This window comes from Gorilla gorilla, chromosome 5 (assembly GCF_029281585.2).
Source record: "Gorilla gorilla gorilla isolate KB3781 chromosome 5, NHGRI_mGorGor1-v2.1_pri, whole genome shotgun sequence".
Lineage (NCBI taxonomy): Eukaryota > Metazoa > Chordata > Mammalia > Primates > Hominidae > Gorilla > Gorilla gorilla.
In genome coordinates, this window is record NC_073229.2 from 155201334 (window position 1) to 155225941 (window position 24608).

Genomic DNA, 24608 nt, shown 5'->3' on the forward strand with positions numbered 1-24608 from the left:
AAAAGACTTAAGAGTTCCTGCTCAGAAGTTGTTTTAACAGTTTCCTATGAAGGTAGTCAAAAAGCATCAACCATCTGAGGTCACATCTAAGTGCAGGGGGGATCTACTTTCAGACCACACAGAGCTACGAACGGATCAGGGAACACATATCTACATTAGATCAAGAAAGAGCCTTTCTTTGTAATATGACAACTGTTACTGTCAAATTTTCTCTACGACTTCATTAAAATATCAAGCACAATACACGCACAATTTAACACAGCACAAGGCGGACAGGGACATATTTTTCAGGACTGCAAAATGGCATCTGCAGAATGTCTCAAAGGAGTGACAAAGGCACTTCTTTAGCCCTAACAAAGAGAACAATGTTTCCAGTAGGACACTACAGGACTATTGCATTTCAGGGGGGAAAAGGCAGTGAAAATTAACACAAAACAGAGCTAAACATGGAGAATGACAGTCTGTAGGGAAGAATTAAAAGAAACTATTGAGGACACAAGTTTCACTCATTATTGTATATAAGAGCACCTAATGTTTTAAAAATCGAGTTATTGCAACTGTTAAGTTTGCAAATAAAATTATAACTTAAAAAAATCACAAAATAACCTTACTTATCAACTGAATTAATTTGATTCATAAGCACTGTATTTCTATAATTCCTGTTAAAAGGTAGTTTATAAACAAGCAATAACAGTATTATGATAAGCAATCTATGTGTATCATTTCATTTAATTTCTCACGACCAGTCTATGAGAAATGTACTACCAATGACTCCATTTTATAAGTAAGGAAATTGAGTCTTAGAGATATAACATAGCTCAGCATCAGGCAGATCTGAGTTTCAATTCCAACTCCTTCACTTACTAGCTATGAGACTTTGACTTTCTTTCCAAGATACTTTGAATTCCAAGACTATGAAAATCAAATAATTTTCACATGGATTAAGGACAAATTCTTTTCAAAAATGGGACAAGAACTTTCCTATAACACCATACAAAAATGGAGCTAGTTGCTTAATGAATTGGGGGTGTAGGGGAAATTGGGATACACCCACCCAAGATCAACCAAGTAACACTTGGCAAAACACTGTTAAAAGAGTAGCTTAAGAATGCCTTAGGAAAAAAACGAAGAGAAGGAATGATGAGAGTCAGGATTAATTACAAAATAAATATCATATCTGAATAGACTGGATGGGGAAAGATGATAATCAGGATACTAAACTGATTATTCCTCACTTTATCTGAGGTGTATGTGCTTAGTTATCTTCAGTGGACAGTACTCTGAAAAACTATTTGATGACTTCTATATTGTGAAAAAACAACTTCAGCCATAGTTACAAACAGTAGACTCTGATTACAGTAAATAAAACCAGTAAATAAGTTAGCAACAGGTAAATTTTTCTCCCTATGACTATTTGTTTCATAAATTGTCAATCCTACTTTGAATCCCAGGACACTGCTACCCAACTAATCTTCCTGAACTCCAGTTCTGATCATATCATTCATCTGTGCAGGAAACCTCAGTGACTCCACTGAGTGAGGAAAGCAAACCCAGAAAGCAATTCTTCTACCTCGAATAGAGTCCTCCACACTCTGGCCTGACTCTCCTTTTCCAGCCTTTCTACTCAGTTCTGCCCAGGATGAAAGCTATCATTCTGGAGGTAAGAGCCACTGTCTCCAGGCTCAATCCTAAAGCCTCTTCTCAAAAGACAGCCAACCAAGTAGAATGCCCATAATCACGAGCACCACCGTAAAGTCCAGTTACCAGGCTATGACTCTGCCAGACTTCCCTGCCTACCCCAGCTCAATGCTGTTCTTCTCTCTCCCAGATCCCCTAGTGTCCCCTACCCCTCTTTCAGAGCTCAGCACTTTTCTACACTCTAGGCCCAATGCGCCCATCTTATCCACCTTACCAAGCAAGTCAGTCTTACTTATTTCTGTATGCACCACAGCAACCAACCATACCCTTTCGCACAAAGTTCTACTTAATATATGTTGGGCAGAAAGAAACAATAAGAAAAATCCAGCATGCCTAAGTTTTCAAACCATTCTAGGCATTATAATCTTACTTTTCTATTATCCAAGATAACCATCTTAATGATTCAATAAAGTTATTGTAATATTAAGTCAAACAGCACTCTACTGGAACAAATATTATTTCGGCACATTTGTAGTAAGAAATCTCATGTCGTCTTTTAAGATTCCTTTCAAGAAAATGGGGGAAGCATGGTATTTACTGTCTTCACCCTGCATGATTGCTTCTCATGGATTAAGATTGGCCTACTGGGTCACTAGCTTCAAAAAGGTATCAAATTCTAAGAAAAGCAAGAAGAAACTAGAAATGTCTCCAGAAAACATGCTAAAATTAATTTGGGAGGGGTATACAATCCTTCTGAATCATATTAATTTTAGATCTGGAAGGGACCCAAGAAAATAACTTAGCCAACCCTTTATTATGCAGATATTAGAGAATCAAAGAAATTTTAGACTGAGCTAACTGACTGAAAGATCAGCTTTTTAGAATATCCTGAGCAAAGGCAGAAACCTAACCTCCTGGCGAAAAATAGTTGCCAGGTATTTCTTATTTGCATAAACATGTTAAATCAACCAGGCAATGAGCTGAAATTAATTAGGTGATAAGCTCACATTTCTGAATGAATTTACCCCTCAGTGTTTTCTCAAATGGAGCTCACTTTTGCCAAATATACTTTCCTCTTGTTATCTTTGTTTTCCCAATGCACGTCTCACTGTTGACCTTCCAATTTCCTATAGATGTAAATACCGTATAAAGATGTGGAATAGTGGCTTTAAAAAAAAAATACAGGCATCACTATAATCTCTCATCTGTGTATAACTTTTACTAGACTGGGTAGGGAGGATCTTCTTCCTTCACTATTCAAATAGGTGCTAAAATCACAGCAGAAAATAGGAACACAGAATGCCTGGAAAAGCGAAGGGTGCCTATCCAGGAAAGCTCACAACTGAGGCATAAAACAAGAAATCCACTCTTATTGTTTTCTTCTGCAACCCCTCAAATATAATTTGTAATGGTTACACATAACTTTTAGGAAGAAAAATACAAGCTGTCTCCCAGGAAATCTGGCCAACGCAACTACCAAAAATCCAAATCTGAACCATACATCAACGGGTTAATGGCACCCTATGAAACAAAATTCACAGGTATTCCTTCCGTTTGAGGAGAATAACACAGTAAAAAACAGAAATACCACTTGCCCCACAACAGAGCATCCCAAGGAAAGACCGACTCACATTTATCAGTAATAAATTCGCTGGGTAAACCATAGATCTCCTCAGAACTCACACCTGCAACCCAGGCTGTGATCACTGTTACCACCTTGCTTGCTGGCACCGTACAATCCAAGGACGCCTGGATTAGGATAAACGCCTTAAGTACAGTGCTGACACAATCCAGTCCTAGTGCTTAAGTCAGAGGGGCCCAGCCCTGGGTCAGGAGATAATGAGACTGATAATAGAGCCCAAAGGTAAACATAAATATCCTTAGGAAGCAGCATTGCTTTTCCAATCATGAAATGAATTCCCAAATTATTTTACTTCTTTTTTTCCAGAGCCAAACAAAAACAGATGAAAAATAATTCCAAATGATCTGGAGAGAGTGCAGCTCCATTATTACTTAAATATAATGAATAATAAACAAAGACTAAAGAGAAATGAGATCCCGCTCTAGCAACACAAGAAACTTTCTGCCAAGTATATTCCAACTATACAACTAGACACTTCTCTTTTTTAAGAGAAGAGCATAAATGAGTGCGTACATGCTATCAAGTGTGCTTAGACTATAAAGTGATGTGGCTGCTTCTCCATGAAGCTCATAGAATCAGTCACGTCTACGTCCTGACACTTCCATGGTAAACAAGTTGAGGGACAGGGAGAGCTCCAATGCCTACTCTGAGACAAGCAGCTGAGACAGAGCAAGAGAGAGGGCAAGGGAAAGAGAAAGAGAGCACGTGAGCGCGAACAAGCATGTGCAGGCAAGCAGTCAGCCAAAAGAGAGATTCTTTATATTACATGGAACAAACTTTTTGGTACAACACTAGAGAACAAGTTAAGTACAGCATTATAAGAAGTGCAGAGTGCTGCCAGAAAAAAAAGAATTTATTTTTTTAGTTCTGTTTCTTCCTACTCTATCTAGTCACTCAGGACAGTTTCTGTCATCTTTCTCCAACACTTAAGCTGTCATCTCTACTGGAGTTTCCCCACCCACCCCATGCATTTGAAAACCTTCTGGAAAAGAACCAAAAGTATAACCAACTTTGCAAAATGACATTCAGAATTAATCCCACCCTAATATTTGGCTGTTTATCCCCCTTATTTCTTGATCTCTTTCCATTCTTTCTTCCTGTCCTTCTTTCCCTACCTACAAGTAGATCCTAGCAACGAAAGTTACTTCCTTTTTTCCCTGCTCTCCTTAGACTTTCAAAACTAAATTTCTCCATTGCCCCCACGCCAGCTTCAATTCTTCCCTCAAGATAAAGAAAGCCGAGAAATGCACAAAATTGTCCATAAGTCTTTAGGATGCCGAATTTAATATTCTAAAGATCTCTGTGGAAGAATATTTCCAAGCAAAACAAAAACTAATGACTCTCAATCATCTATTTTTCAGACATTCCTTCTCATCTCACCAAATTCACCTGAGCTGTCATATATAGATTTGTCTAGATTTAGACTAAAGTCAAATGCAAATAAAGGTGAGTCTGAAGCCATGATTACTGCCTCAAAAAGAACTTTAACTACCTGTTGATTCAAAGTGTGCCAATCATGCCAGACTTGCTTTTTTTTCAGAGGCATTCCTTCGATCACCAGTGCCAGCACAACTATAAACTCACACAGAGAAGAGACCTTGTCCTCAAATTAGCCCCAAATGCACTCAGAACGTTTTTCACCAGTCCTAGCAATAATACTGAGAACGTACAAGGCCCTCTGCTAGCACTATGGAGTCGAGGGAAAGTGGAGGGGAGAGAGAAGAAAGAAGGGGAATGGCAATACAACAGCCTTGTCCCTGAGGAGCTGATAACCTAGACCGCTAACACAGACAACCTCATGGAAAGTTAACATTAATAAACAGGTCAAATTTCAAGGTGACATTAGAATAAATGCCGTAAGTCTGTGTATGAGTAATTGCTAAAGGAATTACACAGCTACGAATTCCTATAGGAATTCAGCAAAATGAAGTGAATACATTCCAGAGTAAAAGGAATCTGGCATGTGAGATGATAGTTACTTTGGCAAAATCATTTTAAAAGGTTAATGGATTTATTAGTTTTAATATGGTGGAAGAGAAATACTTCAGATATGACTGTGTGTTTTTAACCTCTATTTCTTTCAGGTTCACATCAAACAACCCTAAAATGGCAACAATCCAGCCACATCATAATGGTTTTCAAACTTCTTCCAATCGCTTGGGCCAAATTAACTAAACAGCTGTGTTTGGGTGGTCTCAATTTTTCACTCAACGTTATAGTTAGATGGATTTAACCCTCGGGGTCAATGATCTTTTAAGTCATCCTAGAGGAAAACAATACTTAATAAATTTTCCCCAGTAGATAAAGTAAAACAGGCAGAATGGTATAGTGAAAAATGTTCTGGAATAGGTGGAACCAATTCTAATTCCAGCTATGAAAACAACAGTAGTTTTAAGCAAGTTATTTGATTTCACTTTACTAAATTTCCTAATCAGTAAAATTAAAGCAGGAGGGATTAGTTATCTCTTTTTAAGTGTCACTTAGTTATAAAATTCTACATTTAAAAAAAAATCACTTGGCACTGCAAAGAGTACACAAAATAACACTGAGTGAAAAATGACAACAAAACCAGAATATGAGCCTCACTTTGTGAAATGTACAAAAATATGTGTTTACTTAAAGATTCATTCCATAAGCCATGAATGTAGCATACAAAGATAAAAACGATATAATATTAACAGTGAAGGTGGAAATGAGGCCAGGTCTCATTTTATTATTTATGCTCTCTATTTCCAATTGTAGTCAATAAACATATAAAAAGATCCAATCCTTTGAATCCAAGCTTGACATTTTGAATCAGAGCTCTTCAGCCTCTTCGAAATACACTGCCAATCAGAGTTGTCTTAGAAACACTGTAAGCCCAGTCTTCAATTAGGGGGAAAAGAGAAAGGGCAAAACCACAGTTTTGTTTTTCCACTACTACTTTTCTCATCTGGTCTAAAATCCCTTTCTCCATCCCCACCCCTCCTCACAAAAACCTCTTGGGAGTGACTGAACGCAAGCAACCTAAAACTGGAATTTCTGGAACTGTATGGTTTTCAAAAACCATCATATTGTCATCTCCCCACTTCTACACACACACCCAGAATTGGATTTCATACTTATTTTCACAACAAAGTCTCCCAGTAGTACTTAAACATTTTCTTTTTCCTTTTTTCAAAAGCATGGGCAGGTTATATCGGAAAAAAAGAGGAGAATAATTTGGCACCTGTGGAGGTGATGTCATTACCAGCCATGGGTCTGAACTGTCCCTGGAATGCAGCTTGCAGCTTGAATCTCTGAGCCTACCCAACGCTGTTGAACATAAAACACACTCATATTTGACTGGCTCTGCTTAGGAAGCCCTGTACTTACAACTTACCAGCTTTAAACTTTTTATAGAACATAGCATCAAATATTGTCAAGGAACATCCTTGGAAGGCCAAACTTTACAGCTCTAAACCTTTATTTAATATCTGGCAGGCCTGTGAACGACTTGTTCTGCCTGCCTATCTATAGACAGTCCCTGCTTCATGATAGGTTGTATTCCAAAAGCCTGATTTTGAGTCACCAGCTTGAAAAAAGAACTATACATACTCCCAACAACAGATGGAGTGAAGGCTTGATTGAAGAAGGGGTGGGCACAGTGGGGGAGTAAGACCGACAGGGAATGACAAAAGTGAACCTGGGGGTGTAAGCTCCAATCCTCAATCTGTAAAATGAGGTTAAGGAAATCTAAAACAAAGCAGGTAGAATAACAGTTTCTTGACATGAAGTAAACACCAATATATGTTAGCTACTGTTATCATTTTCTCTCTTCACAGAAACAGTCATTAAAGGGAGTATTAATTCCCTAGGCCTACCAAAGTAAGGTCAATTAACCTATTAACACACCTGAAAGTACTTGAAAACCACAAATCCTAACAACACTTCTAAGGAAAGTATGCAGTAAGGAGTTCCGACAAGCACACATGTGCTCTCCAGAGGACGAAGTGCACCCTCCATTCACACCAGACAGTGCAATGCAGAATCCTTACCCCCATCACTCCTCCAGCAAGAAGCCCACCCAGAAATGAGGTGCCTGTAAAGGAGATGGGGTGTGAACTCTGAAGTCCAACAGACTAGGGGTGAAGGGCTACAGAAATTTAAGCCTCTGTCCAAATCACCCAACTCCCCACTACACAACTCCCTGGTCACCTTTCCCTTCCTTTTTAGTAGCCACCGAATGTAGCCCTCCTGCTTCCCACTGCCAGCATCTGTCCAGGACGGTCATGTACAAACAGGAACTAGACTCTTCACCTTCCAAATTCAGTCTAGAAAGCAACATAAAGCTTTGCAACTTTCTATCAAGATTTTACTATTCATAACAATCAAGAAATGGATAAGAAAAGCCTAAATATGTTTGTCTGTTTTTACTTACGTTCCAAAGGCAAAGGCAAAAATCACACTCAGACATCAATGCTAATATAGATACATTTAAAGTAGTCAAGACAACAGAAAAAGGAAGAAGCTGCAACTTCTATCTTGCAATTCCCAAGACGGTGCTTACTTGATCTTTTACAGAGTTTTTTTTTTTAACCTTCAAAAACCTCTAAAAAGTAGTCAGTTTTCAATTATCTACTGCTGGTGATGTGTTTTATAGGCAACGACATAGCTATGTTCCAGAAAGCTCTCTCCCTGTGACCCAAAGCACATCCAAAGTCCCCTCTCCTCATTGCACAGCTTTTACAGACTCACGAGATCTTAGAGATGCCCTAGAACCTGACATTTGTCTAATCTATTTCTCCCAGTCTGACAATGAAGCTGGAGCTATCTGTGTGGAGCCAGAAGTTCAACCAATACCTCTGGGCCATGCTTTTCCCCACCACTCTAGAATGTTTAAAGTCAGTGGAAAGGGGAGTGTTGCGGGGAGCCAGAATCTCAAGCCAAGCCTTCACATGTATAATGTATTCCAAATGTAAACATTTCTTAGTTATTACCCATATTCCTGCTCCCTTCTATAAGGCACAGGGCAGAAGACTATGCAAGTGTGTATGCATTCCTACTTAAAAGGCAAATCTCAGTAATCCTGTTTTTTCTCACTATCTCAGTTACCCATTCCCACGGTCACGCACCAAGAACTGGCTTTCAATTTTTTCCAACTGTGACCCAGAGGGAAATATTTACATCCCAATGCAGTTCACAAATACACAGTAAACACACCCAGTTTTAATGAAAACAACATTTTTAAATGACTATGTGATCACTCTGATCAAGACTCAAGGCTAAGCTTGGGGAGGAGTTCATGCTAAATCCAGCCCCAACCCTTCCACTCAAAAAGCCTTCTCCCTGACAGCAGATTGCCTCAGCCAGAGAAAAAAAGGGGCATCTCTTTCCTCTCCTTCCTTATTTCTTTCCTTTCCCAAAGAGAAGTCCTTCTTGTTGTGTGTTAGGTTTTCTTTTGTTTGTTCTTTTTTTTGAGATGGAGTTTCGCTCTGTCAACCACGCTGAAGTGCACTGGCTCGATCTCGGCTCACTGCAACCTCTGCCTCCCAGGTTCAAGCGATTCTCATGCCTCAGCCTCCTGAGTAGCTGGGATTACAGGCACCCACCACCACACTAGGCTAATTTTGTATTTTTTAGTAGAGACAAGGTTTCACCAGGTTGGCCAGGCTGGTCTCGAGCTCCTGACCTCAAATGATCTGCCTGCCTCTGCCTCCCAAAGTGCTGGGATTACAGGCATGAGCCACCGCACCCGACCAACTTCTTTTTAAGTTCACTTAAGGCTGGGCACGGTGGCTCACGCCTGTAATCCCAACACTTTGGGAGGCCGAGGCAGGCAGATCATTTGAGGTCAGGAGCTCGAGACGAGCCTAGTCAACACGACAAAACCCCGTCTCTACTAAAAACAAACAAACAAAAAATTTAGCCGAGTGTGGTGGCGCGCGCCTGTATTTCCAGCTACTCAGGAGGCTAAGGCAGGAGAATTGCTTGAACCCAGGAGGCAGAGGTTGCAGTGAGCTGAGATCGCACCACTGAACCCCTGACTGGGTGACGGACTGAGACTCTATCTCAAAAAAAAAAAAAGATTCATTACAAGTTCCATGAGTTAGATTTTTTAGCATTTTTTTTAAAATGCTGGTCATGACTCTCTAATACTAGGTTTTGAAAAATCCTGCCCTAGACCTATTACTCTACAATTATCTCAATTTCATGCACCCCGACCTCTGAATATCTATCTTTCCAGCTCAATCCCTCTTCTCCAACAGTTCTCTAACCCTGAGGATCCTGTGCCCATACCATCTTCCCAGTGCCCCAGTCTTCACTCCCTTCCTTAAGCAGCTTGGATCCCATGGGCCCCAATCACATCTTAACTCCTTTGCCCCTCCCTACCTCCAACACACTCGCCCTATTTATGGTTACATTTACCTTGGCCTTACTTCAGATGTGCACCCAAGCAGCCAAATGAAAATAGCCACAGTAACTTTTCTCAATTTAAATCCACAGCCACAAACTTTAAGCAGACGGATATGGTTTGGCTCTGTGTCCCCACTCAAATCTCACCTTGAATAGTAATAATCCCCATGTGTCAAGGGTAGGACCAGGTGGGCAGTTTTCCCAATTCTGTTCTCGTGATAGTGAGTTCTCATAAGATACGGTAGTTTTATAAGGGGCTTCCCCCTTCGCTCAGCACTCATTCTCTCTCCTGCCGCCCTGTGAGGAGGTGTCTTCCACCATAACTTTGTTTCCTGAGGCTTCCCCAGCCAAGTGGAACTGTGAGTCAATTAAACTTCTTTCCTTTAAAAATTACCCAGTCTTGGGTATTTCTTTATAGCAGCATGCAAATGAACTAATACAGTAAACTGGTACCGGGAGTGGGGTGCCGCTGTAAAGATAACCAAAAATGTGGAAGGAACTTTGGAAATGGGTAACAGGCAGAGGTTGGAACAGTTAGGAGGACTCAGAAGAAGATAGGAAAATGTGAGAAAGTTTGGAACCTCCTAGAGACTTGTTGAATGGCTTAGACCAAAATGCTGATAGTAATATGGGACACTGAAGTCCAAGCTGAGGTGGTCTCAGATGGAGATGAGGAATGTGTTGGGAACTGAAGTAAAGGTCACTGTTGCTATGCTTTAGCAAAGAGACTGGTGACATTTTGCCCCTGCCCTAGAGATCTATGGAACTTTGAACTTAAGAGAGATTATTTAGGGTATCTGGTGGAAGAAATTTCCAGGCAGCAAAGCATTCAAGATGTGACCTGGATTATTCTGAAAGCATTCAGTTGTATGTGTTCACAAAGAGATGGTTTAAAATTTGAATTTATGTTTAAAAGGGAAGCAGAGCATTAAAGTTTGGAAAATTTGCAGCCTGACAATGCAATAAAAAAGAAAAACCAATTTTCTGGGGAGAAATTCAAGCTGGCTGCAGAAATTTGCATGAGCAACAAGGAGCCAAATGTTAATCCCAAGACAATGGGAAAAATGTCTCCAGGGTATGTGAGAGACCTTCAGAGCAGGTGCTTCCCATCACAGGCCCAGAGGCCTAGGAGGGAAAAATGGTTTTGTGGGCTGGGCCCAGGGTCCCCTGCTCTGTGCAGCCTCTGGACATGTGCCCTGCGTCCCAGCTGCTTCAGCTCCAGCTGTGGTGGCTAAAAGGGGCCAAGGTACAGCTCAGGCCATTGCTTCAGAGGTGCAAGCCCCAAGCCTTGGTGGCATCCACGTGGTGTTGACCCTGCGGGCGCGCAGAAGTTAAAAATTGAGGTTTGGGAACTTCCACCTAGATTTCAGAGGATGTATGGAAACACCTGGATGTCTAGGCAGAAGTTTGCTGCAGGAGTGGAGCTCTCAGAAAGAACCTCTGCTAGGGCAGTGCGGAAGGGAAATATAGGGTTGGAGCCCCATACAGAGTCCCCTCTGGGGCACTGCATGGTGAAGCTGTGAGAAGACAGCCACTGTCCTCCAGACCCCAGAACGGTAGATTCACCAACAGCTTGCACCTTGTGCCTGGAAAAGCCACAGACACTCAATGCAAGCCCATGAAAGCAGCCGGGAGTGGGGCTGTACCCTGCAAAGCCACAGGGGTGGAACTTCCCAAGGCCATGGGAGCCCAACTCTTGCATCAGCATGATCTGGATGTGAGACATGGAGTCAAAGGAGATCGTTTGGGAACTTTAAAGTTTAATTACTGCCCTATTGGATTTCAAACTTAGGTGGGGCCTGTAGCCCCTTTGTTTTGGTCATTTCTCCCGTTTGGAATGGTAAATACCCAATGCCTGTACCCCCATTTTATCTAGGAGTAACTAACTTGCTTTTGATTTTACAGGCTCATAGGCCAAAGGGATTTGCCTTGTCTCAGATAAGACTTTGGACTTGGACTTTGAAATTAATGCTGGAATGAGTTAAGACTTTGGGGGATTGTTGGAAGGACATGAGTGTGTTTTGAAATGTGAGGATATGAGATTTGGGAGGGACCAGGTTGGAATTATATGGTTTGCCTCTGTGTCCCCACTCCAATCTCACCTTGAATTGTAATAATCCCTATGTGTCAAGGGTGGGGCCAGGTGGAGTTAAGTGAATCACAGGGGCAGTTCCCCAAGCTGTTCTTGTGATAGTGAGTTCTCACGAGGTCTGATGGTTTTATAAGGGGCTTTCCCCCTTCACTCGGCACTCATTCACTCTCCTGCTGCCCTGTGAAGAGCTGCCTTCCACCATGATCGTAAGCTTCCTGAGGCCTCCCCAGCCATGTGGAATTGTGAGTCAATTAAACCTCTTTTCCTTATAAATTACCCAGTCTCAGGTATTTGTTCATAGCAGCATGAGAACAGACTAATACACAGACCCTTAGCAATTCTCAGAAATCCTATGAGAATTCCCTACTCAGTCCACACTCCCAGGCTCTTAGAAACTTATTTCGTACCTGTACATATTTCACACCTGTACATAAAGCAAAAAAAAATTATAGACTTAAAAAGATGTAACACTGGTAACTGGATGTTCCCATATTCTCAGCCATAATCCAACCACAGCTATCCTCCAATAGGAAAAATCTAAACTCTGTTTAACAAACTGTTACCCACCCCCACCAAAAAAAAAAACAAAACTAGTCATTTAGAAAAAAAGGTAAATCTGCCCCAGTAATATTAATAAGTTGAAGGCCACATAACCATTAAAGAATACAGGAAAATTTACTTTCAAAAAGTGCTTTTGTTTTCTCCCGTTTTATGAAAATGTTTGGTAATATTCTCTCTTAATTCTCTTACCAAATCAGTCCATATGCAACTATGTTCTGCCTCTGTAATCACTGATGGGCATAACAGTTTATTGTCCAAATATAATTTGTTCAACCATGCAAACATCTGTGCAATCAGGCATGTTCAATTTGCCAGGGACAAGTCCAATGACATGGCCACAAGTGATAAGCACAAATGCTCTGTTAGTGGGCCTTTCGCTGAAAGAAACAGCTTTTCCCACAATTATCTCCAGATTGAATTCAAGTGTCTAATTAATGCTTTCATGTAATTCAACAAAAACAAAACATTTACATTATAGAGTTACTATTTATTCTAACCCAAGTCACTAATGGTAACACTAATGCACATAAGCATATAAACCCCAGAGTAAAATGGAGCTGTGTTTCTTCAAATTCAAGGGCCAGTAGAAGTGAAGGCTAAGGAAGCATGTCTGCCCAAAGAGAGAGTAAGAAGCACAGCCCAGAATTCCAGGTGCTACAAGAGTGCTGTCATTGTACAATCACTGCTGGACATCAAGGGCCATTTCTATTGCTTTGCAACTCCTTTCTTCCTGATAGAAATAAAGAATTAATTAATTGTTTTTGTTGTTGTTTTTGAAACGCAGTTTCACTCTGTCACCCAGGCTGGAGTACAGTGGCGCAATCTCGGCTCACTACAACCTCCGCCTCCTGGGTTCAGGTAATTCTCGTGTCTCAGCCTCCCAAGTAGCTGGGATTATGGGTACACACCACCATGCCCAGCTAATTTTTGTATTTTTAGTAGAGACGGGGTTTCACCATGTTGGCCAGGCTGGTCTCGAACTCCTGACCTCAAGTGATCCTCCCACCTCAGCCTCCCAATGTGCTGGAATTACAAGCGTGAGCCACTGCACCTGGCCAGAATTAAATCATCAATTTTTTAAAAACATCAGATTTGAGTGTGTAAATCTATATAGCAGCAAATAGGCAGATCATTCTTCAGCTTGGAGCAACCTCAGGTGAAAAACATTAACACCTCCTGGACCTGCAGATATAGCCAAGACCACACACTAGCCTGCCAGCCTCCTAGCCTCACTCATCCAGACCTCCAGCATCAAAAAGGAACGTGCACAGCACCAAGATGATCAAGCTAAGGCAACAATTCCTACCTTCACTTACTCAAGAGCCCTCCTCAGCACCCTGACTTTTCATCAGCCTACCAACCATTTTCCCTTATTCAGTGTTAAGACTGCTAAGATGTTTGCTTCTTTTTCTCCTCTACCATTCATTCACTCAAAATTTAGCGACTGGCTATTATGTAATCAGCACTGTGCCAGGACCTCATAGCCTAGTAAGGGACACATGGAGTAAGCGCATAATTACAATCCATTCTGAGAAATATCTACAGAAAGCCATATGCAAAGTAGCATAAGAATAGGGGATGAAGTAGGATAAAACTGGAGCCATTCATAAAGGATGGAGGGAAGAAAGGAGGTACAGATTCCCAAGTACCTGCAAAGGCATCAAGCATAAAAGACCACTACAAGTTGCTCTTTTCAACTTTTCAAATTTAGTCAAAATTACAAACGGTAGGCCCAAGAACTTCTGAGGTAATAAATCAGTCCATTCTTCCACTAACAAGGTGGATATTTTTTAGATATTAACTGAGAAGTTTCTTCAAGATCTTCTGAAAATTCCATGTAACCACTGTATTTCGGCTTTCAATTTACAAATCAACACTTGACTCTATAGACATGTACTTCAAACTTATGTCTTAATCACAACTGCATTCTCTGGTACTCAGTATAATTCTGAGAGGCAGACTAGGACCTTCATTCAAGCCAAAACTGTCTTAAGTGAAATATATCTTTGATGGGTATTCCTTTCATTCTTTGGCTTCTCTCCCACCCCAAGCCAAGGCAGTTCAGGTACCACTCTTAATAGGCAGTCGACTACCGTGGCTAATAGAATGGCAGGTAACGGTTTAAAGGGTGACCTCCCCTAAGTAGGGGTGAAGACAGGAAGCAAGTGAAAGAGAATCCAGTGTACAGTAAATGGGTGCTAAGTTAGGACTGGGTGAGAAAACAGATGGATATCCTCTTCCTCCACCTCTAGAAGAGAACAACTTTCCACGCCAAGCACAGTGGCTCAAGCCTATAATCCAGCACCTTGGGAGACCGAGGCAGGTGGCTCACTTGAGGTCAGGAGTTCAAGACCAGCCTGGCCAACATGGCAATACCGCATCTCTACTAAAAATACAAAAATTAGCTGGGCGTGGTGGCACGCACCTGCAGTCCCAGCTACTCGGGAGGCTGAGGCATGAGAATCACTTTAACCCAGGAGGCAGAGTCTGCAGTGAGCCGAGACTGAGTCACTGCACTCCAGGCTGGGCAACTGAGGGAGACTCTAGATGGGGGCGGGGGGAGCTTCCCTAGTTACTACTGAGTTGTTTTGTTATGAAAAAAAATCTCATGAAGTCAGAGCTTCTAACAGATTAGATTTAGCCTGGGCCCTGTGTTAGCTAAGTCAGGGTTTCTCAACCTCCGCACTACCAACATTTTATTGTGAGGAGGTGTCCCTGTGAACTGTAGGATGTTTAGCAGCACGGCTGGCTACCACATACTAGATACCACTAGCACACCTTCAAGTTGTGGAAATAAAAAATGTCCCCTACGGAACATCACCTGGGCTGGGAACCACCATACTAGATGATGAACATCAGGCTGCTTATTAACTATACAATGAAGAAGAAACTGATATTGATGAATAGGACAAAATATTGAGATGAGAAAAAGATTATGCCATATTGGGCTACTGCCTGCATTTTAATGAAAAGCCAACAGATATCCCCAATAGAAGAGGAAAAAAAAATCAAAATTAAGTCCAACAAAGTAAAGCAAAGCAAAGTCGGCAGCATTTAAATAAAAGCATGATTGAGTGTATGTGATGCTAATTGCTAACTGAGACCACAAAATTACATTAAATGATTAAGTACACAGGTGCTCAGGTATGGCGGAAGTGCAACAAAGAAAGAGTTTAGTGAAAACATTAAAACCAAGTCAAACCAACTCTATCTTCATTCCACATATCCAAGCCCATTCTACAAGAATCTTCTTTAACTGATTTGATTCTACAAAATGAACATTTGTAATAGTAACTATTTTGTATTAATAATAATTAGCAACACATAGACAGGACTCCAAATCCCAGTTCCAACTATCTTCTAACTACATGACACCCTCTCTAAGCTATTTCCCCTATCCAGAGAAGTAAAAGGTGTAACCATTGTAAGAACATGAGCACAGTGCCTGGCACACTGTAAGTACTAATAAATGGCAATTACCAGTAGTTACACATATTATTTTGTAAACATGTTTTTACTACAAAATGGAAGACATTGCCCAAGTGGAACTATGAAGAAAACACACTTCTAATCAGTTAACTAAAGAAAATATATATATATATATATAAGACCCAATCCTGTAAAATACATGCCTAAGATGCCAAAATTTACTTCACTCTAAAGGCAGGAGAAAAACATGGATTACCAACCAAGCACATGGCTATAATAAAAGCAAAATATAAATGCTACTTTTTTTTTTTAAGTATCACATTATTTCCCACTTGCACTCACTCCAAATATATTTCCCCAGACTTTTATCCAAATCAGCTAAAATATCATTTTCAAGGGGTTGAGATTAAAAATTCACTTTATAAAAGAAATTTTCTATGAAGACTAATAATCAAGCAGAAAAAAGAGTATTTTCTCACACATATCCACAGCCAGTTTAGAGTTGCTGTTTTTGCCTCACAGAAGTTGTTTTCCAGCCACAAGCTACTACAGATTGTTCAGACCTTTTGGCAGCAACACAGGAAACTGCCCTTTTCACCCGTTCTCCCACAAAAATGTAGTCAATTTCTAGGCAAGCCCATATCTCAAGGCTACTTTGCTTTATAGAGCCAAATGCACACAACTTTTCATTTAGCATTAAGAAAGGGCCCCAAATATTTTGCATTTTTGTAAAGAAAATTGAAAGCAAGTCACCAAAGACATACGGGCAAAGTTATTTATTAAATCAGCTCATAAAGTGTGCCACACCAACATTTGAAATTTAGAGGACATTCGGAATCACAGCTGTTTCTGTTTTATATCCAAATCGTCCAGGATGCAATGGGCAACACGTGAAGCTATTTCCTGATGCTTAATTGTGCCTTGGTGTCCCACTATTCTCAACTTGCCATGTTTCAAATAAATAGTTAAAATAGGTGTGATTAAAAAAAAAAAAAACTCAGGCAGCCCACTCACTCACCATATCTTTCATTTGAATCTGAGGTTTTTCTACAATACTATGGATCACATAAAGACATCTGAGCAAGTCACAGGATGAAGCTGAAGTTCTTCTCACATTTCTTATTCAAGTATACAAAATCAACCCACATTTTTCTCCTTCAGTTATTTAAGGGGAGGTGAGGGTAGGAGGTGGTAAATTATGCAACAGCTATAACGTATTTAATTTCTAAAAATGAAGCCAATGCTGCCTTTTAAATGCAAAATTAAAGATGACCCTTTAAAAACCAGGAATCCCTTTGTATCCCATTTGGCTTAAAATTTCCCAGACTGGTCATTTATTTAGAACACAAGGAAGTCCAAATGGTAAAAAGGCATCTGTAATCACTCACAAAATGAAGCTGGATACTACCCTGTCCTGGGAGAGTTGAATGCCAAAATTCAATCTGTGACCCAAGCTCCGCAATTCATAGATTGGGGAAAAAGAAAAATCAGCACAATATTTTCCAAGGGACGTTTTCTGTCTCCAAAAATGACTTGCAACTGCAAACAAGTTCCAATAATGACGCAAAGGCAACCTCTCCAAAAGGGTACAATTTCAGAAACTGTCCAAAAACCCCATACACAAAAACAATAAGCAAAGGAACCTCGATTCAATTACACAAGACCCATTACACTTTGATTCAAGAGAAGATAAAAGAGTATTTTTCAGTCAGAGTCCAACATAAACACTAATGTAAAATATGCTCAAATTCAGAACTTCTTTTCTGAATTTAAATTATTCCAGCATAATAAATCCTATAGATTACACAGCGAAGAAATCCGGAAAGCAAACCAAGGAATTCAAAATAGAAATTCAAAGGAAAATGTTTGGATGTCTGGTAGGTAAAGAGACCTGCTTGCCTATATCTAGGTACAAAAGGCACATCTTGTTATTTTAGGTAATTTTTCCAACTTAAATAAACTGCACAGTGGAGCAGGAACCAACTGTAAACATGCTTTCATTCCCTGCTTGCCTTAACAAGGCATTGTTAAGGCAACCAACATTACCAATGTTGGTAAATGTTGGTAAACCAGGCTATCTCTCATCTCCATAAACAAAACAGAATATCAAAGAGATTTCACATTATTGTTTATCAGCTTATCAGCATCATCAAAGTACATCTGTAATCGATACTACTCATGAGAAAGCATCTGTGGAAAGAGCAAGAAGAAAGAGTCTGTGTTGGAAACTCACTTGGGAGGGTCTGAAGGAGTTTTGTGTGCTGTTCATCACTATCATAAAATAGCCTGTAAGACAATCACCAAAAAGTAAAAACAGAGATTTCTTGAGTTAATGGTCCACATCTTCACAAGAATAACTTTCGAATAAGTAAACAACAACAGAACAACTGGGCCAACGTTATCCAGAGGTCTGGCATAAGAAGATAAAGCACTCAAGTTCACAGTTTAAACATGGGTTTCCTGGCCCACAGTAGAAAACTTCAGCCTGGGGAAGATTTACTTCAAATCAAACTAAATGAGCAATTAAGGAATCTCTTTACTACTGTTACATTTTTAAATTCACCCTATTAGAACACTCATCTTAAAACAAAACTGGACTCTTCTAAAAAACAAAAGAGATGAAAAATACAGAATTGGTCACTGATTTCTGTTCATTCTCATCCTACTTCCACCTACATTCAACTAATATTTATTGTACAGTTACTATATTAAAAAGCACACAGCTAGTACTGAAGAGGGATAGAGTTAGCTAGACAGAGAGATGTACTTACTGCCAAATAGGCTATGTCTGCATCTGTAATTTGCACACAGTAAGTTCAGGTGTTTTACTTGCTTCCGGGTGTTGTTTTTAAGAATGTCTCTGTGGTTCGCTTTTATATGGCAAAAGCACTGAAGGTCCTTCATGTGTCTAAATGAAAAAGTCTGGACATTTGGCTTCAATAAAGCCATCACTTTCTTGAAGATAGGTTCCAGCTATGAATCGTCTAGGTTTGTGTGCTGGACAGGGTGAAAAGGGCAATGTTCTGTGTAGCTGCCAATGGGCTGAACAATTCCCAGTAGCTTGTGGCTAAAGAAATCTTCTCTGAGAAGAGAACTGTAACTTCCAAGCTGGCTTGGGATAATTGTTTGAAACAACGTGATTTTTTTCCATTCAGTTATTTTCTGTTATACCTTTTCCAGCAAAATTATTCTGTGGAATTTTAAAATAATCATGTTTTTAAATGATCTTTCCAGTAAAAAGAATGTTTCAAAAATAATGCTTAACAGCTTAACTGAAAACCAATTTCAGCACACACTAGAAACAGCATTGAATTATTTCTAGTATTCTCCATCCACAATTAACACAGTATTCATTTTGTTCAGGTATTCGCTTCTGGAAAGCTCTTCCTGAAATCATCCTGCAAATATTTATTAAGCATGTAATAAGGAAACACACACACACACACACACTCCACCAGGCTGGTCACTGTAGAGAATACCAAAATGAATGAGAAAAACTCACAGCCCTTAACAAACCAACATAATAACAGAGAGAAACAAGGGGGTCAGAAAATCTGTGTTTTTCATAAATTCCCAGGATTATTCCTGTACATACTGAGGTGATGGCATGTGCCTGTAATCCCAGCTACTCGGGAGGCTGAGGCACGAGAATCACCGGAGCCCGGGAGGCAGAGGTTGCAGTGAGCTGAGATCATGCCACTGAACTCCAGCCTGGGTGACATAGGGAGACTCTCTGTCTCTAAAAGAAAAAAAAAAAGCACTACTATATTCGCACACACAAAAAAAACCTGGCAATAAATTAGTAAGCCATTATTTAAGAGACTCACCACTGGGTCTCTTAAATTAGAAAGCCACTATAGTTACATTTAAAATAACACTTGTTCTAAACACTTAATTTGCACATGACTTTTTCAGCAATAAATCTGCTGCATAAATGAAGTATACCTAGACATTAAATTGTGTGTTGGAAAAACACTATGAAACTATTATAAAAAGAACTAAACTAGGCATCGGAAATGGTAAGTTCAAGTCCAACTACCATCACTTAATTTGAGTTACAGTAAAAATCCTACCTGTCATATTATCTCATAAAGTTATTAGAATACTTAAATAAAAATATACATAAATATGTTTTGCAAAGTGTTTTAAATTTTAACATTATACCACTGGACTAGGAGCAGCTCAGTGGTTTCAGTATCCCAGCAGGTAAAACCTTGTTGGGAATAAAACAAACTAACATTGGCTGGATTTTAAAAATCAATTTTTAGGCTTCCAGAAAATTCACTGATGAGTAGAAATCATTTATCAGAGTTTGCACATCTCTCAATGGATGATAACAGTACTTCACATAGTTTCATTATTGTTTTCATATTTTATATAAAGTCTCACCATATTCACAGTTTTTTTGTATTTTAGTACATTATGTTAATATATGTAGCTCTATGTAGTTCATATGCAGCTCACTCATTTTAACTCCTATACAGTACTTCATTATAAAATATACTTTATTTTTCCTAATTGAAGGATAGGTTGGTTCCAACATTTTGCTATTATCAATGTGTCAATAAGCATGCCTTCTGAGTTTCCCTTCACCTACAGGTACAGGAATCTCAAGAGTTCATACCTAGTGCAATTGCTAGCTAGTATGGTATGGTCAGTTTTACACTGCCAAACTGTTCTCCAAGATGGTTATGCCAACTTAGGCTCTCACCAACAATGAATCTTCCCCAGCACTGGTATTTTTATACTCATATTATGATGGTTATTAAAACATCTCCATTTTAACTTACATTTGCCTAACTACTAGTGAGACTCAGGGTTATTGGCCATTTGAGTTTCCATTTCTCTGCATTGTGTACAATTATGCTCTATTTTGCTACTAGGTTATCTGCCTTTTTCTTATTAATTTGTAACAGTTTTTCATATAATCTAGATTTTTAATCTTTGTAGCATATAGGCTATTTTCAACAAGATTGCCACTTGGCCAAGGCTACCTAAAAGCCTAGCTAGAATAGACCCAAGTACATTCTGACTACAAGTACAGGAGTAAGCAAGCCATGGCTGTTGTACACAGTCAAGGATGTCATCAAGAAACTAGCCTCCTTTTGCCCTCCTGCTCTGCCGTCTTTAACACTAGCCTCATTTTCACCTCTGCAAGACAGCTGCTGCAGCTCTAAACATTATGTCCACTTCAAGGGTGGGGGAAGAAAGACCGGACCCCATATTCAAGGAGTAAAACTTTCTCAGAAATCCTAAGCTCACATCTCATTGGCCACCACTGAGACCTCTAAAGGACATCAGATGAGACAGCTATTTCTAAATGGGCACAAAATCAGGGTTGTGTTGGTAAAGAAAGGGGAACAGGCGAGGTAGGCAGCTAGCAATGTTTTTCAAACATGCCTTACAAATATATGACACCAATGTGAACCTTTTCTTTTCACTGTGGTAATTTTTTTTTATGGAAGTTTATTTTAATAGAATCAAATTTCTGAATCCTTTTCTTTATGATGTTCTCTGTGTCCCCTCCCCCCCAACTCATCAACAATGCTTATATTTACTGCTAAATATTTTAAAGATTGGCTTCTTGCCTTTAAGTCTAAATGTAATGCATCCATAAACACATCTATAATGCATTTTGTATATGGTATGAAGTAGGGAATGAATTTTTTTTATATAGACCAATCAGTGGATGTTTACCCCATTTATTTAATAGTTTACCTTTCCCTACTGATTTATAACACTGCTCCTATAGTGTAACAAGCTTCGTTATATTCGTTTATATTAAGTTTCTAGGCTTGTATCCGTTTAAATCAGGTTTACTGGTATAATTCTCTATCCTTGCCACAATAGTTTCAACAGCCTTGATATGTGGTAGGAACAAAATCTTCCCAACTTGTTCTTCAAAATTATTTTGACTATTCTTCAACACATGCTCATTTGCATATTAACTTTAGGACTGGCTGACCCATAAAAACCCTACTTGGAATATGCGTGAATTTTCACTGAAATTACCCATTTATTTGGGGAAAACTGTTATCTTTACAATATCAAGCATTCCCATTTGTGGACAATGAACATTTCTCCATTTATCCAGCCCTTCTTTCACATCCTTCAATGTTTCAAGATTTATCCATAAAGATTTTACATATTTTGTTAGATTTGTTCCTAGGAAACAGAGTTTTGCATTTTTAGAAACTGGAAATATGATCTTGATCTTCTTTACATAAATTTTCTAGTTGGTTATCCCTAGACTCACTTAAGTTTTGCACACAGTATATTATATAAACTGCAAAGAATAATTTTGATTCCTCCTTTCCAATATTTATGATCATTTCTATTCTTGTCATATTGTACTGCGAAATTTCAACAACTATATAAATGACTAAAAGTAGTAATTTTGTATCTTGACCTTAAGAAATCTGTGCTATTATCATATTGCTAAGTATAATGTTGGATTTTATTTTCAAAGACATTATTTAGCATGGTAGAGAATTATACTGCATTCCTAATTTAGTTAGCATTTTCCTGAATGAATATTGGAATTTCATAAAATGCTTTATCTAGCAAAACTATTTTATGTTTTCCTTTTAGTTAATCAATTCTTTAAAGAAGTGTGAAATTGTATATTATTTCTTCATTCCTAAAATGAATTACAGTTAATATACTATGTATAATAGATTTTTTTTCTGTTTTACTGGGGCATTACATATATTTATGGGTGACATTTACCTGTAATTTTCCTGTTTTCACTGTTCTGGTCAGTACTGTTACCAGGGTTATGTTAGCTTAAAAATTCAAGAATGCTTTAATATATTTCTATTTTCTGGAATAGTGTGGGAGTTTCTCCTCCACGGCAGTATGAAAACACTTTCCCATAGTCTAGGTCCAACAACCACTATTTTTTAGTCTAATAACCATGGAAACATGGTTACTAATTTCCAAGGTTTTCTATTTTTCTGGAGGAAAACATATGTTTCTATTTTGTTGGTATTTTCAAAAGTATTAACATAGATGTATATATTTATATTGTCTTCTAATCTGAGATGGTAAATATTTTTCTCTTCCTTCTTTGTTCTTAGATAAAATGTTAAAGGGTTATCCTTTATTGGGTGATTTGCCTTCTCCCACCCTGCCCAAGAATTAGCACTTTGCACTTTCGCTTTTTTTCATACAATATTTGTTCATATCATTAACTCCCTCATATTTATGTACATAAATTATTCGTGTTTTTTCTATTGTCTTAAATATAAGGCTGAGCTCCTTTACATTTTTTTCATTTAATATGTCTGTAATTTAAAGCTACGCATCTCATATCAGTTTCTGCAGCCTCTCTCAAGTTTTGCTATGTAGTGTTCTCACTGTTAATATGTTCTAAATCATCTGCAAGTCTACCTTTTACATCCTCCTTGACCCAAAGTGATTCCCTCTATCTACTGCTTCCACACATTTCAAGATATTCCCATCACTGGAGTTATTCACAGTTGAATGAAATGACAGTGAAAAGACTGATGGATTGATTTTTCATGCTAGATATCTACAGTTTATATGGTGAGAGATGCCAATCAATAATTTTGGCTCATTCTTTAGATGGGGTCAACCAAGCCATTACTGATGATTTCCATCAAAGTTGCTCAGTTCACTGAGGGGGGTTTCCCATGAGTCTTCAGCTCTTCAGCTCTTCAGCACTCATTGTGCCAGTAATGCTCTCGGAACAATTTTTTTGTTGTTAAGAGACAGAGTCTTGTTCTGTCACCCAGGCTGGAATGCAGTAGCATGATTATAGCTTACTAAAGCCTTGAATTCCTGGGCTCAAGCGATCCTCCCGCCTCAGCCTCCCAAGGAGCTGGAACTACAGCCATGTGCCACCCCACCAGGCTAATTTTTTTTTTTTAACTTTTTTTGTAGAGACAGGGTCTTGTTTTATTTCCCAAGCTGGTCTCAAACTCCTAGCCTCAAGTGATCCTTCTGCCTTGGCCTCCCACAGCACTGGGATTACAGGCGTGAGCCACCACACTAGGCTTGGAACAATTCTTAAGTTCACTCTGACCTCTCCCTTTCTTATCACTTCATGGGAGTTTAGTTAGTGCTGTGATCTTTCCACAGAAGGAGCTCATGCAGAAGAATATCATTTCAACAAACATCATTTCAAGACTGCCGGACTTCCTAGGTTACAACACCTACTGATGGCTCTAACTATTAGCAGGTATAGCAAACGAGAATTAATGGAAAACATTTAAAAACCCACATAAACTTAAAGAACTGCACACCACTACCCTCTGAACAAAATGCTGGCCAAAACCTCCCAACTGATACAAAACAAAAAAATGAATCAGGGAAGCAAGCAAGGTATACACCCCAAAATATGGCAACTTTTTCAAAATAAAAACCCTCAGGAAAAAGGGAATCCTATTTAAAAATGGCAATAAACAAAAAATTAGGCAGGCGTGGTGGCAGGTGCCTGTAATCCCAGCTACGCAGCAGGAGAATCCCTTGAACCCGGGAGGCAGAGGTTGCAGTGAGCCAAGATCGCACCATTGCACTCCAGCCTGGGCAACAAGAGTGAGATTCCGTCTGGGAAAAAAAAAAGGGTAATAAAAACAATAATAGCAAGAGCATTAGCTAACACTTCCCATGCACCATTCTGTTGTATATACTAATTTAATCCTTACCAAAACCCTATGAAGTAAAAACTATTCTTACTCCCATTTTATAGATGAAACTAAGGCACCTAGTTGGTAAGGACGAACCCAGACAGTCAAGCGCCAGTAGTGCTCATAATTACCACACTATAAGCCGGCAGTCCCAACCTTTTTGGTACCAGGGACTGGTTTCGTGGAAGATAATTTTTTCACAGACCAAGGCCGGGGGATG

General features: G+C 39.3%; 1 protein-coding gene across 30 annotated transcripts in view; it reads right to left on the reverse strand.

The window, feature by feature from the left end:
• EPB41L2 (erythrocyte membrane protein band 4.1 like 2) overlaps positions 1 to 24608 on the reverse strand; it is a 231988-nt gene that overhangs the window by 166132 nt on the left and 41248 nt on the right. The window lies entirely within an intron of this gene.